Here is a 16,643-nt window from a genome sequence, read left to right on the forward strand (position 1 = left end):
ATTACATGAGACAGAGTCCATGGGGCCCATGTGACACCCTCAAGCAAGCTAACATAACACAGGTGGGAGTCAACGAAAGAGAGAGAAAAAAGAAAATATTTAAGAAACCATTAAGCTGGGCAGTGGTGGCACATGCCTTTAATCCTAGCACTTGGGAGGCAGAGGCAGATGGATTTCTGAGTTTGAGGCCAGCCTGGTCTACAGAGTGAGTTCCAGGAGAACCAGGGCTACACAGAGAAACCTTGTCTCAAAAACAAACAAACAAACAAAAAAACAAAAAAAGGAAAAAAAAAAAAAAGAAACCATTAAACACAATGACCAGAAACTTCCTGAGCTTTGGAGAAGGAGGCTCCAGAGATGGCTCCGGGGGTTAAGAGTGCTTGCTGCTCTCACAGAGGACCTAGGTTCAGTTCCCAGCACAAACATGGCAACTAACAAATCATCAGCAATGACAGTTCCATGCTGTTTAATTCCTTCTTCTGACCTCTGTGTGTATTCCATACAGAGTGCACAGATGTAACTGCAGGCAAAAAGTACTCATATCCATAAGATAAAAATAAATTCCATAAGATAAAAATAAATACGTCTTTTTAAATATCCAATAAGCTCAACAAACTTTTCAACTTACCACACCAAGATTATAACCAAACCATCCAAAGACAAAAAGTGTAGGGTGAAACTCAGTCATAGAACACTTGCCTGGTATGTGTCAAGCCTTAGCTCAGTCCCTAGTCCTGCAACATACTACATACACACACACACACACACACACACACACACACACAGAAGTAAAGAGAAGCTCCTGAAAACAGAAAACCACACAGAAGCACTTCATCACATGTGAGGGGCCTTCCATGAAATGACGTGAGAAGTTCTCCTTAGAAATGATGAAGAGGAAAAAAATAGCCATCTGCTATAGTCAAAGTGTTGCAAGAAAAAATAATGGCAATCAAAAATGGTATAGCTATTAAAAAAAAAAAGTCCTTCAAAAGTAAAGAAGAAACTAAGACTGGCTCCGATATGCGCTAGCTAAGAGAGTTTGTCAACTGTGAGACCTGCCCATCAGAAGCATCAAAGGGAGCCAAGAGGGACACATTGGGAAGGAAAGAAGCATCAATAAACGTGAGCCTGTGGGCAGTTATAAAAGCTAGTGTCCTTCGTGGTCTGTAACTCCACTTTCTTTTGTCCGCGCTATGTAAAAGACCAATGCACTATAAAAATTATTAGTTTACGTTTGGGGATGCACCATGTATAAAGATGTGATTTTTCTGACATCCATGTCTAAAAGATGTGGAAATGCCTGTGTAGGAGGGGAGTTTTTATGTGTTACTGAAGTTACATGGGTATAAATTCAAGTTAGAATAGTCTAACTCCAAAACACTAAATGTAATCTCCATGGTAACCACAAAGAAAATAATTATAGAATATACACAAAAGAAAATGAGAAAAGATTAAGATGTTTCACTACCAAGAGGAATAAGTCAGCTAAATACAAAAGAGGGCAGAAATAAAGGAAGAAGCAGGAGAAACTGATGCAGTAGATAACAAGCCACAAAAGGACAAAAGCAAGTCCCTCCAGGCCAGCGATCACTTTACATGTAAATCCCTCAGATCAAAATACTGAGGGAAAAAAAAAAGAACAACATGAAAAGAGAGCTGGAGAGATGGCTCAGTGGTTAAGAGCACTGACTGCTCCTCTGGAGGTCCTGAGTTCAAATCCCAGCAACCACTTGGTGGCTCACAACCATCCGTAATGAGATTGAATGCCCTCTTCTGGAGTGTCTAAAGACAGCTACAGTGTACTTACATCTAATAAATAAATAAATCTTTATATATATATATACATATATATATATATATATATATATATATATATATATATATATATATATATTGACAGAATGGAGTTTGAAAAATGCATATGATCCAACTACATCCTGTATGCCATACTCATTTTACATCCAAAATGCAAGCCAATTAGAAGTGGGAAATGGTGAAAGCAGAGTCCAGAGGAGATGTCTGTACCACGTCCAGAGCAGTCTAGTTCATGGACGCTGGCGTGTGAAGGCAGCTCAAGTATCTGTTGGCCAATGAGTGGGTGAGAAAAGTGAGGTGTGTTCATACACTAGAATACTATTCCGCATGTAAAAGGAATAAAAGCTCTAACATACGATAGGCACTGAGGATGGTAACTGTTGGGAAGCTATGGAAAGTGAAGTAAGCCAGTCACAGGCAGAGAAACACTTCGCTTACATGAGGTACTCAGAGCAGTCAGAATCATAGGAAAAGAAAGTAGGGTCGAGCTTTCTGAGGCCTGGAGGTCAGGAGGTAGGACGGTATTTCATGGGTGTGACGTTTCCATTTGCAAGATGAAGGGTCCTGAAGACTGCTAGAGTGGCCACACAACACAAACAAAAAAAGATCACTGAGCAGCACACTTAAAATCACTTCTATGGGGGATTTTATGCATATTCATATTCTATTAGATGAATATAAACTGACCGCTTGTAGTGCGATAAACCAGATTCTGTGCTATACACTTTATGTGCATCCACACCTCTGTAATAGTACTCATGATTCCTGCACTGGATACAGAATGAGGAAACTGGGTCAGGAAGACCTTTAGGAATCTCTCCAGAGTCCACAGTAGATCTCATGACTCCATAACCAATGCTCCTAGCCATTCAAAGATGCTCTCCAATGTACTGCAAAGGATAGCCAGCTATCTAACATCGTGTTGTCCCCAGTCAAAGAAGCTCCTCCCTGAAGCAAGCAGCAGTAAAGGCGGAGATTCATAGCCAAGGAACTGGGGAGAGCTGTCTATGGAGGGCTCAGGGAACAGAGCAGAAGGAAAGCAGAAAATGAATGCACCAAATGCAATGGAAGGGGGCTGGGAAATGCAGTTTTACCCATATGACATGGTGTGACACTCATGAACTCACCACAGCTGTGGCTGGCTACATAGCACACACACGCGTGCACACACACACACACACACACACACACACACACACTGGAGACTCAATAAACACTCATAAATTGGAGAGATGCTCACGGAGCCTCGTCCTGCCCAGGGGAGCTAACGATGAGCAAGGGCTGCTGAGAAAGAAGAGGCATAGGTAGCTTCCACGGTGTAGCCACTGGTGAGTTACTGGTGCTCCCACAGATTGCTTCACAAGGTCACAAGTCAAAAGCAAAACAAAAGGGCATGGAAGTGTACTGGGACCTGGTGGAGGAAAGACATGGGTGGTGCTGATGAAGGTAGGGAGGATAAGGGACGTGGAGGCACGAGTGGAACCAAAATGTATTCATGCCCGTATGAAACTGATGGAGAATAAATCTTTTAAATCTTTTTGTTGTCATATAGCACACATGCAATATGGTGAAGTTAATTTTAAACATAAAGCAGGCTATGTTTTTAACATAAGTATAGAGCCATGCAGCTTCTACTATGTCATGATACAGAAAAATTCTAGCTGCCAAGAAAACACCCGTATAACCTTTCCCACCCCCACACTGAGCCTCTCTGACTCTTCGTCATTGCAGATTAGATTTTTAGGGACTTTTTAGAAATTGTGATATAACACGGAGAACATTAAATTTACTAGCTTAAACTGTGGATGTAGCTCAGTAGAAGATTTTAAAACTACAGAGAACACATTAGCACCCGCCTGAGACTTTTTCCCTTCAGGCTTTCAGAATCACCTGAGCCAAGCAAGTTACACTGAAAAGGTCTCTTGAGACCCAGTGGGACTTGGTGCCATGTTAAAGCAATACCAAGGTCACCAGGGAGACTCCCTTTGGGAAACAGGATCCTAAGGGCTGACTAGGCTTGATTGGGGAGCACCCTCCACTGCCCTTTCCTCCCTCGAAGCTTAGAAATGCCTTCTGCACAGACAGATAGACTTGAAGGCCAGACAGCATGCCATAACCTCCCACACTTGGCATTCCTCTGGGAGAAGGAGGCACTCGCCTTGAGTGAAAAATTAACAGGGTGCCAAGAAATCAATAAGCAAGATAAATAATGTTTCAATGCAATATTTTTAAAAAGCAGAACTATTGCCAAAAAGAGAAAACTCCACGGAGGGAAGCAGCAACTTTTTAAGTAACGATTGGATCTGGTGGCTTAGATGAGATCAGGTTAGAGCGAGGTGAATAAAGCCATGTCATGCAAGTGCAGAGTGGGTCCCCAGAGATACTGTTATGACTAAGTGAGCAAATGTGTGCAGTGTATTTCGAACATGCCGTCATCACCACTATCACCAACACTGTGGCTACAAACACCATCAGCACCAACTATCCCCATCTCTATTACCACCACCATCACCGACATTACTGTCAACATCATCATCACCAGCATCAGCACCACCACCATCACCTCTGTCACCATTGTCATCATCACTACATTACCATCACCATTATTTTTCTAGTACCATCCCTAGGAACAATCCTAGTACCACTCTTATCACTGTTCCTACTGCCACTGCTGCTTTTGCTGTAAGACAGGTTGGGCATGGTGGCCAGTGCTTGGGAGGCAGAAGCAAGCCAATCCCTGAGTTCAAGGTCAGCATGATCTACATAGTGTACCACAGGACAGCCAGCTCAGGGAGAGAGAGGGGAGGGGAGAGGGAGAGGGAAAGGGATGGGAGAAAGGAAAAAGGAGAGGGGCAGAGGGAGAGGGGAGAGACAGAGACAGAGACAGAGACAGAGACAGAGACAGAGACTGGGATCTGTTTTATCACAGACTTGGGATCTCCAGGTTTCATCTCTGCCTCTAAGTCTTTCCTGATTCCTAGAGTTCAAGTCCAGAGTCCCTCACCTTTCATTCTCAGTCATCCTGAACTGACATGACATACCCACACCGGTCCACGTTTATTGGTCACTTGTGAATTGTCTTAAGAGATACTGTAAGCCGGGCGTGGTGGCGCACACCTTTAATCCCAGCACTTGGGAGGCAGAGGCAGGCGGATTTCTGAGTTCGAGGCCAGCCTGGTCTACAAAGTGAGTGCCAGGACAGCCAGGGCTACACAGAGAAACCCTGTCTCGAAAAACCAAAAAAAAAAAAAAAAAAAGAGAGAGATACTGTAACAAAGTCCTGTAGACTTCCTGGCTTTAAATAACAGGAGCATACATCTCAGAGCACTGGAGGCTGTAAAGCCTAAGATCAGAGTGTCATAGATCATGTTCTGGGGAGAGCTGCATATACCCTGACAGGTCACTGCCTTCCCACCAGCTCTCACTGAGAGCAAAGCTCTGATGTCCTTCTTTCTCCTTGTGTAAGGACACTAAACTATGGCACAGGAGTGAGAAGGAGGCACACAGTCAACTTCATCTAAACCTTATTACTGATCAACTGCTTCAACTCTGACCATCATATCTTTGGAGGTTGAGCTTCAAGGAGACATGTTCAGACCACATCCTCCATCTCTCTAGGCAGGCTAGGATTTCTATAAGGTCAAAAGTGGTTCTGTCTTGCTTGCTGGTTTATCCGCCTGCTCTGCCCAGTCTGACACATACATCCTCACCACTGAAATTGTGTTCATTGTCTTAGGTTGGTGCAAATCTGCATCCAGAACTCTCTCCCTCCTTTGACAGAATGTCACTAGGTTGGCATACCCATCAATTCTCCTATTTAGTCTGAAAACATTCAACTATTATTATGGAGCTGGGGAGATGGCTTGGTGGTTAAGAGCACTGGTCCACTTCCAGAGGGCCCAGATTCCATTAGCAGAACCTATAAGGTGGCTCACAATAACTGTTTTTAACTCCAGTCTTAGGGAATCCAACACCTTCACCTGGCCCCCATGAGCACCAACCATGGACGTGGTACACAGACATACAAACAGGCAAAACACCCATACACATAAATATCAAAAATGATAGTAAGAGTTACTTTCATTCTCAACTTCCACGCATTAGTTCACTTGGCATTGCTATTAATCTTATAATAGGTAATAGCGTTATACTTCTGTATTAAATTATATAAGTGAGACAGAGAGCAGTTAGGGTGTTCACTGCGTCACCCAACTACTAAAGTAGACGTGTTAAGCCTAACCCTTCAGTCTGTATCAAGGCTATGCCTCTGAGCATTGAATGAGCCTGGGATTCCCAGGCTACCCTGTCATCCACATTTGCTAGAGGTGGTGGCTCCAATCCCTTCCCTGAGACACGCCCCCCAGCCACCAACACCGCCCCCCCACACACACACACGCCAAGCAATCTTCATTTACTCTCAGTTTTTAATGAATTAGCAGCAATAATGAGAACATATGGAGAACAGAAAATCAATTTTTCTCATTTCCCTAAGAGGCCACCCAATCCCTTTAGGTTAAAAAGGAAATCTTTTAACACAGCATCTCTTTTTGCCCTGGGAATTTTTTTTTTTTAATTCTTGGCTAGTCGGTTTAATCTGTAGCTGGCCAAGCCAAATGTCCATCCTTAAAACTGGGCTTTCAGATGATGTGTGGTTGGCAAGGGAGGGGGTGTCAACGAGCAGTGATAGTGCCAAGTGTAGGCACAGAAGCAGCTACTCAGAGGAGTATTTGGTGCACAGAACATGTATCAGTACGTTTCAGGCTCAGGCAGGTTTAATAAGCTTTTAAAGAAGGAGGTGTCAGTGCATTGACATAGCACCTGTTCTTCTCACTGCCCTGGGTTCTCAGACAATGGGGCGGAACAGAACGCTATATTCTTGTGGAAGTAATAGCTTTTCACTCCACTTTCATTTTTAGAACACTTAATGCGTTCACGTTTTCAAAAGTCAAAATGAAATTAAAAGATCATTAGGAAGTATAACTTCCAGCCCAGCCCTTCTCACCACCACCTTAAAAGTAAACACATTGCCAGGTGGTGGTGGTATACATTCTTAATCCCAGCACTCCAGAGACAGAGGCAAGTGGATCTCTGAGTTCAAGGCCAGCCAGGCCTACAGAGTGAGTCCCAGGTCAGCCAGGGCTACACAGAGAAACCCTGTCCCAAAAGCAAATTCAATATGGTTGTTCGCTCGTTGGTTTATTATCCACCTCGCTGTATTCCCTTGATTAAGTTTACTCATCGGAATAAGAGGTAACAGGAATATCTGCTTCTTGTCTCTCCCTTCCTCGTGCAGAGGATCCCCCAGCATGAACCACACTCTGCCCTTCATTTTCTCGCTTCTCTTGCTGGAGCTCCTTCCACATTAAAGCACCGAGGTTTCCATCCAACGCTGCAGCATTGTCCTGCTCCATAGAAGGGAATGCTAGTTCTGAGCAGCCTGGTTCTCTCCCTCAGCAGCCACTAATTGCCAATAGTTAATCACATAGAGGTGAGGCCTTCTGAGACTCCCCCTATCCACACTGGGATTCGGTTGGTGGTGTTATCTTACAGGTTTCATTTAAGCAATCCTGTCGTGGAGATTTCATGGGTGCAGCTTCGCTCCTACACTGTGTTTGGATGTGGGTTTCTTGCTACCCTACCTTCACTTCTGTTGCTGTGATAAAATACATGACAAAGGCAAGCTGGGGGAGAAAGGATTTACTGTTTCCATGATACCATGTTACAGCCTATCACAGCACAAACTCAAGGCAGCAGGAACTAAAAACAGCTTGTTAAGTCACATCCACAATCAAGGAAAGAGAAAAATGAATATGCATGCATACACACACACTGGCTGCTTGACTCGGTTTCCCCCGTCTTTTAAAATTCAGAACCCAAACCCAGGTAATGATACTGCTCTCCGTGGACTAGGTAGGTTTTCCCACATCAACCAAAGTAATCCAGACACCCCTATAGACATTCTGTAGGCAAGCATATCTAGCAGCTCCTCATCTATCACTCTGCCCAGGTTATTCTGGATTGGGTCAGGTTGACAATTAAAAATGAACTACCACACTCATTGAACCTAAGCTCACCAGTCAGGTAGACTGCTTGGCCAACCAGCCCAGGGGATTCTCCTGTCTCTGCCTCTCCAGCACTGGGATTACAAGACGTCCTGTTCATGGGAAGTGGGGATTGAACTCAGGTCCGTGTGCTTATATGGTAAGCACTTAATCAACTGAGCCATTTCCCTAGCCCCTAAACAGTCTTTCCGGGTAAATAGTTGAGTTCCTTCTTAACTTTTGACACCACAAATGATGCTACACCCAGGGACCTTGCATATACACCATTTCTCCCCTGCACAGCACCTCTGCAACATAAATCCCCATTCCTATGGATTCTAGGTCAAGAAGCTAAGCATGTGTTCAAAGGTGATCCATGCTGGCAATGTGTCATCTCCAGGGGCTATAGTCTTTCATAGTCACCTATCAAAATTGCCCCACGTGATAAGTGATAAATGGTGTTTCCATGTAATTTCATTTTCATTTACCTTATTATGAATGAGGCTGATCATCCCTCCATAAAAATAGTGTTTAAAATACTTAGTGTGAGTGACAGAAGCTCATTAGGGTAATTCAAACAAATGAAGGAGGAAATCACTGTACGAATTACAGGGGTGTCTCGTGAAGCCAAGAGCAACCAGTCAGCTTCCTGTCCCAAGATCTAGACAATAGAAAATTTTAATTAGATTTCTCCCTTCCTTCTCCCTTTCTTCACCCCCTCCCTCCTCCACTTTCATCCCCTCCCTCCTCCACCTTTGTCCCCTTCCTCCTCCACCTTCATCCCCTCCCTCCTCCACCTTTGTCCCCTTCCTCCTCCACCTTCATCCCCTTCCTCCTCCACCTTCATCCCTTCCCTCCTCCACCTCCATCTCTGTATGTGTCTCAGTCACTTCCTCTCCCCCTAGCCTCCATTTGTGAAATCCTTTCCTGAGAACAAGCAAGCCTCTAGCAGTGGCCTCTCCACATTCTCCATCACACTTGGTGTGCTCCCTGTCCCTGTCACATGTGCTACCACATACTCAGGATTCCAAACATGCAGAGAGAAACTCTGGTTGGTTTATTGTTCTTGCACAGTGCAGCATCCCTCTCACAGCCGCAGGTAAGGAGAAAAAAGAGAGATGGAAAATGCAGTTATTCAGAGCTACCTAGAACAGATGACAATTACAGACCCATTAAATAGATAGATAGATAGATAGATAGATAGATAGATAGATAGATGATAGATAGATACATACATACATACATACATGCATACATAAATGCATATACATATAGATACAAAGATAGATAGATAGATAGATAGATAGATAGATAGATAGATAGATAGATAGATAGATAGATAGATAGATAGATAGGATGATAGATGAGACAGACAGACAGACAGATAGATGGTAGATGATACATAAATATATATATACATGCATGCATACATACATCTACATAGATAGATAGATAGATAGATAGATAGATAGATAGATAGATAGATAGATAGATAGATAGATATAGATAGATAGATAGACACTGTTGTCACTCCTCTAATAGTTTTTCTCCAAAAGAGAGAAAGAGAGAGAGAGCACTTGCTTTTGCCAGAAGAGTGGCTATTTCTCGGCATAATCCCAGTGCCTTCCACTAAGGTTTAGAAGCTGACCTAGGATTCAGTTCTAGCTAAGGATACACAGGGAAACATTCTAGCAGCTAAAATCTACCTGGTAGTGTCAAAACTCTCTTTTACTTTGTATTGTTGCATCTGGGTGTGATCCAACACCCTAGTTTTTGTAACCTACTGAACCACTCTCAAACTTCATGACCATACAAGAGTATTTGCTATTTTGTGTGACTTTAGGTTGGCCAAATGCTACTTTTGACCCAGTATGTGTGACAATTGCTATTTGGTCCCAGTACCCAAAACAAATCAGTGCCTAAGCCTTGCCTTGGACATATGTTTCATTACTACAACTGCTGTAGTGATCTTTGCAGTGTGTGACAATGACACCTAAAACTCTAGTGTCTTGGGACCACGACGGGCGAGGCCTTTGACAGGATGAAAAGATGAAACAGACTCTCCATGACAACACTGAGCCAGGGTCCTTTGAGATATGTCATCACAGAAGTTCTTATTAAGTGACATGATTCATTTTCACTTCTGCTTAAGATGTTTGGGTTGGTGTTGCATTGGTTGATTTATTTGGATTTTTTCTGCATATTAACAGAGACATTTAAGGAGAGGTCAGGCCAACGCCATCCCACCCTGAATGCACCTGCTCTTGTCTGCAGGGGAAGGCAATTCCAGGCATTGAGGCTCACCCACTGCCAGATATCCTCAATTGACTGGATATTTTTAAATTTTCTGTAAAAAGGCCGTGTATCATTGTATCCTATTATGAGCCAACTAAGAGGGGCAATGACCCAAAATTTAAATGCAAACTCAAGCATTCTTAATATTTCATGAAGTCTAAAAGATGAGAAGCAAAGCCTTGGAAGAATGAAGGAAATGGGGTGTGGAATTGTTCAATAGATGCCAAGTTATAATTAAGTAAATAGAAATAGCTGTGAGGGCCATAGAGATGAGACAGGATAGTGAGAAGAGGACTATAATTACAGTGCATTTGTGTGTATGTCTGTTTGTCTGTATGTGTCCGAATGTGTCTGTGTGTGCCTGTGTGTGCTTGTGACTGTGTGTATCTATATGTGTCTGTGTGTTTATATGTCTCTGTGTGTCTATGTGTATCAGTGTGTGTCTGTGTGTCAGTGTGTATCTGTGTATCTGTGTCTCTGAGTCTCTGTGTATCTGTGTGTGTCTATGTGTGCCTATGTGTATGTGTGTCTGTGTGTCTCTGTGTGTCTGTGTGTATCTATGTGTATCTGTGTGTATACAAGTGTATCTCTATGTGTAACTGTGTGTCTATGCCTATGTGTGTGTCTCTTTGTATGTGTGCCTATGTGTATCTGTGTGTATGTGTGTATCTCTATGTGTAACTGTGTATGCTTATGTGTGTGTCTCTGTATATGTGTGCATACTATAAAAACATAAATAAATGGTAATTTGGTTATGATATTAAAAATAAAGAGGTTCTGGTATTCTGTTACATAGGTAGGTGGCTATAATATCATCGTTTAAGATTTGCTTGAGAGGAGGATCTGTGATGGCTAATCTTATCAACTTTGATTGGCTCGAGAAGCATCTAGATTAGTGGAGCTCACCTCTGAGTGAGTCTGTGGGTGCCTCCAAAGCTAATTCACAGCATGGGAGTTCTGATCTAAAGAATGGACTTAAGCCCTAAAGAGATTCATAATAGGATGACATCTTTGGGAGGCTGGAAAAGGTAGAAAACCTGAGCTGATCAGGGGAAGAAGCTCACTGGTGCTGGTGCCTGTCCTTGGTACCTCTTACTTACCCTGCCGCCCTCCTGTGCTCCCCTTCTCTGCTTCCTGGACACCATGCTGTGAACAGCCCGTAGACTGACCTCCCAATCCTGTGAGCTAAGATGTCTTTCCTCCAAAGGTGTTATTCACATCATGTTACATCAATGAAAGACTCATAGCACAGATATGGGAACTGTGATGTGTGAGTGTCTAACCACACAGACAGGCTCTGTGTGTGCTCACACTGAACTGAGCACTGTGCAGTGTGTGTGTGTGTGTGTGTGTATGTGTGTGTATGTGTGTGTCTGTGTGTGTCTGTGTGTGTGTCTGTGTGTGTGTGTGTCTGTGTGTGTGTGTGTGTGTACATCACACTGTAGACCCATAAATGTGGACTGTCATTTTGGCATCAACAAAAAAATCAAAATATCCTTAAATATAGTTTTGGAGTTTAAGCACAGAAATAATGTATAAAATTCAGAGGGCATGAAAAATAGAGATGTAAGCTCCAGGTGATGGCATAGCCTGTCTGCTGGTAAAGAAAAAAAAATCAGGGTCTTTGGTGTGTAGCAGACATTACCCAGGGTCGAAATCCTGAAAGACATCTGAGATAGATAACTTATGACTGCTAGGAAGAAAGGGCTTTATGTAATGTCAGCTGTGATGAAGAGAATAAGAAAGAACAGGGAAGGCTAAAGGAGACTGTAACGTGGTCACCTGGGAAGAACAGTTTCAGTGACACAGGAATTTAGAAGAAAAATTCTGATGGTGAAGAAGAAGGGGAGCAAATATGGAGACAAAGTGTGGAGCAGAGCCTGAGGAAAGGCCATCCAGAGACTGCCCCACCTGGGGATCCATTCCATACACAGTCACCAAACCCAGACACTATTGTGGATGCCAAGAAGTGCTTGCAAACAGGAGCCTGATATACCTGTCTCCTGAGAGGCTCTACCAGTGCCTGAAAAATACAGAGGTGGATGCTCTCAGCCATCCATTGGACTGAGCACAGGGTTCCCAATGGACAAGTTAGAGAAAGGCCTGAAGGAGCTGAAGGGGTTTGCAACCCATAGGAAGAACAACAATATCAACCAACCAGACACTCTCAGAGCTCCCAGGGACTAAGCCACCAAGGAGTACACATGGAGGGACCCATGGCTCCAGCCATTCATGTAGCAGAGGATGGCCTTGTCAGGCATCAATGGGAGGAGAGACCCTTGGTCCTGTGAAGGCTCGATGGGTGCCCCAGTGTAGGGGAATTTGAGGGAGAGGAAGCAGGAGTGGGTGGGGGCAGGGGAACACTCTCATAGAAGCAGGGGGAGGGGGACGGGATAGGGGGTTCCTGGGGGGGGGGACCAGGAAAGGGGATAACATTTGAAATGTAAAGAAAATTGAAGAAGAAAATAAAGAAAATATCCAATAGAAAAAAATTAAAAAGAAGGAGGAGGAAAAGGAGGGGGAGGTAGGAGAGGTGGCAGAGGAAGAGAAGAAGAGGAGGAAGAAGAAGAAAAGAGGAGGAGGAAGGGGAAGTGGAGGAGGGAGGAGAGGAGGGAAGGGGAGCAGGAAGGGGAGGGGGAGGGTTACTTTCTGTCCATCTCCAAGCCCTGATCTGCCAGGTGAACAAACCCCCACCAGCATATCCACTAGCCACCCTTGCCTCCATGCCTTCTCTGCCACAGTAGACTGTATCCCTTCAAATTCTGAACCAAAACCAACACTTTTTTCTTTCAGTTACGTAGTCATGTGTTTGGTCATAACAATGAGAAAAAGCAACTCAATCAATAAATCTAATCAATCAATCAATAAACCTAAATATGAGCCAAGCATAGTGGTACATGTGCCTAATCCCAGCACTCAGTAGACCAAGGCAGGAAGACTATGAGTTCAAGACTATGATAAGCTACTTAGTTTTTGGCCAGTACAGGCTATGCAACAAAAGCCAACCTCAAAAAATATAAATAAACTAAATGGTCTCTGTGTAGACCCAGTAGTTATACTCTTGGATAAACATCCTCAAATAAATGAAGTCTTCTGTTTACACAAGATCCCACACATAATAATTCATAGCAGCTTTTTTTGTAATAGCCATAAAATCTGGCTATTTCAAGGCTGGCTACCCAGGCTGGCTTCATATCTGAGAGCCTCCTGATCGAGATATATCCTGTGCCTCATAGATATAAATGAATAGACAAATAAGGAGGAAGAGGTGAAACATAGAAAACCAACCGCTGGAACAAGGTTTCAGGGGAGAAGAGAGAAGATAAACAAAGCAGGAGGTGGCCAATGGGAAGGTGGGAGTGACGGGAGACAGAAGAGAACAGACGATCATGTGAAAGAGGTGCAAAGACACAAAGTGGGTCACAGCTGGAACCTTCCAAGCCCACGTTTTCCACGGGAAGCCACTGTAGGTAAAGGCCAGCCCAGCATGTGGCCAGAAGCCAACAGAGGAGACTTTTCTTAGTCAGTAAGATGCCTGAGCTGTCATCGGGACCCGTGGAAAGCTATTCAGAAGGACACAAAAACCTCCAGGACAGAGAGAACAGGGAGAAATACCCTCACTGTGGTCCCCACTTGCTGATGCTGTTTGGGAGGCTGTGGGATCTTCAGGAGGTGGACTCTAGCTGAAAAAGTGAGTCACAAGGGTCAAGCCTGTCTGCAATCATGAGGAGAGCCACCACTTTGTCTCCTGGCCCCTCAGACTGAGCTGATCCACCAAACCTTTCCTACTCTAATGGGCTGAAATCACTAGGAAATGTGAGCCAAATATTTTCTCCTTTAAGCTCCTTCTATCACATCTTACAGTCTTAACGATAGAAATGGAATTGCTACAGTGAGGCTCTGGGGTTGGCTTCAGGTGTCACAAAAAGACAGCACACACACACACACACACACACACACACACTATGTCTTAAGTAAGTTGATTGTTTCGTGTTGAATCCCATGCACAGCTATCCTCTGCCCCAAGCACTGCAAGCAAACCTCATGCCACAGGTTGGACTTGGCTGCTACATCACTATGGTAACATTTACACACTTCGAATGCATATGGAGGGATGCATACGACCAAGCCCCATCTGTCCCTGCTTCCTAGATCTCTAGACCCTTCCTGGCTTCTGGATTCCAAGATACAACTCAGCTCAGCAGACTTTACTGTCAATTGTTTTTTGCCTCGAGTCATCTTACTGGCCCCTACTTTATAACTGAATAGCCTTTTGCTCCAGGGTTCTCCAGAATCTATTTCTTAATCAGAGTGTCCTGAAGAGATTCACATGGGCCCTGTGTGCATACTGCCATGGGATGGATTTGGCTGCTGTGGATATGTCCAGTCCTAGAAGTCACCTTTTAGGAAGGACCCTGAACGAAGAAGCATGCCTAGAGGCCTCTATCTCCTCCCAAGGAAAAGTGTAACAGTACTGTAGGTTACTTACCAAATGGCTGTGCCGTTCTTTGTTAGGAAGACCATCCTGTGAGCCAGGGATGCTTAGCAGTCTGAGGGAGCAGATGAAGGGAAAGCCCAGACGTGCTGGTGCCATTGACTGTGCTTCTCTGAAAGCTGTACCACAAATGGGAGCTCCAAGCTCTCATCCTCTGGAAGCCACCAGCCAGCTCCGAGAGCTGGGGCTTCTCCTTTTCTTGAGCTAATTCCAACTGCCTAGAGCTGCCATTGTGGGACCCCGACTTAGAGCATTTCTCCCTAGAAGGTAAAGCCCCTGGACGTTCCCCAAGCTTGTTTTCCCTGATCTCTAAAAATACAGCCAGAAAGAAGCTCTTTGTTCTCTATAGCCAGCAAAGAGCCTTTTTGTTTCTATACTTTACAACCAGAGATGCCTGCCTTCCTGTGCTGAGGACCGGAGATAAAAATTCAGAAAGAACTCACTCCCCACTCCTGCCTTGTAAATTTCACCAAGGACACCGGAAGAGAAGAACTCTCTTCCCAACTCCTCCCAACTCTTCCCAACTCCTCCCAATTCCTCACCTAGCTGTTAAAAGCCCCCTACTGTCACCGCTCCGGTCGAACTCCCCTGCCCTGCAAGGTGGTGGAGGTAATTCGTCCTCAGCTAGCTGATAATAAAACCTCTTGCAGTTTGCATCAGGTGTGGTTTTCTCTCAGGTCACTGGAGTGCTGGCCAGCTCATCCCGGAACTTGAGCGGAAGCCCAGCTTCGGTGGTCTTACACCATCATCATCAGTCTTCGATGTGTGCTGTGTGAGGACCCTCCACCCACTATGAAACAGTTCTGTCTCTTCCTTTCTCCTAGAAAGTCCACAGGCAAATCCTTTTTTAAAAAAAAAATCTCGGGCTGGTGAGATGGCTCAGTAGGTAAGAGCACCCGACTGCTCTTCCGAAGGTCTGAAGTTCAAATCCCAGCAACCACATGGTGGCTCATAACCACCTGTAATGAGATCTGAGGCCCTCTTCTGGTGCTACAGCTACAGTGTACTTACATATAATAAAATAATAAATAAAGTTAAAAAAAAAAAGTAAAATAAAAAAAAAATCTCAGTGCTATGGTAATGAATCCTTGTAACTGGCCTTTTGTTTTGACTTTCTCCAGACTCTCATTGGCTTTATGAAAGTATCATATAGCCCCCTCTCTTTTTGTGTGGTGTGTGTGTGTGTGTGTGTGTGTGTGTGTGTGTGTACACTCAGGTGAACATCCTCACCTGTAGAGGTGAGAGGACAACTCCCAAGATTCAGTTGCTTCCCTCTACCACATGGGCTCCTGGGATTGGGCTCATGTCACCGGGTCTGTCACCAAGCACCTTCATCTGCTAACAGCCCCTGCATAGTCCTTTCTGTGTTCTAAAGCTCCAGTGTTGTCCTGCTTTCTACAAGCCCATTCAGAACCTTTCCCTGGCCTTTCCTTTGTCCCTGCCTTCCTGAACCAGCTCAGAGAGCAGCAGCAGCAGTAACTAAGGGACATTGAAGCCATCATAGAAAAGTAAAGTCATGGAGAAGTCCTTCTATAATATTGTCTTTGCCTCCATTCTCCCAAAAAGTGGAACCAGGAATACGAATTTACACATAGCCAGTTTGCCTTGGAGGGTAATTCTGAAGAAGGAGAGAAAGGGGGCGTGATCCTGGGCAGCGGGGACCCAGTCCAACCAGGGTCGTTTTAGAGGAAAAATGGAGATTGTTCTTCAGACAAGGGGTTCCAGAAGGAAGAAGTGTCCAGGACTCCCAGCCTTTCTCCAGAGAAGAGCTTGCTTTTCTTTCCAGGTGTGTGGATGGGTCTGATGCTTATTCATAAATAGCCCCTGCTCGCAGCGCTCTACACCTTGTTTCTCCAGGCAGAGTCTCTCTTGAGATCCACGGCTCATTGGTTGGGTGATTAGCTGAGGCTGGCTGGGAGCTCAACCCCAAGACCCATCCCCTCCCCAGCACCGACATTACAAACACATGCAATCACACCAAGCTTATTTTGTACCAA

The sequence above is a fragment of the Mus caroli genome, unplaced genomic scaffold (genome assembly GCF_978045245.1).
Source record: "Mus caroli unplaced genomic scaffold, Mus_caroli_1 scaffold_8, whole genome shotgun sequence".
NCBI classification, from domain to species: Eukaryota; Metazoa; Chordata; class Mammalia; order Rodentia; family Muridae; genus Mus; species Mus caroli.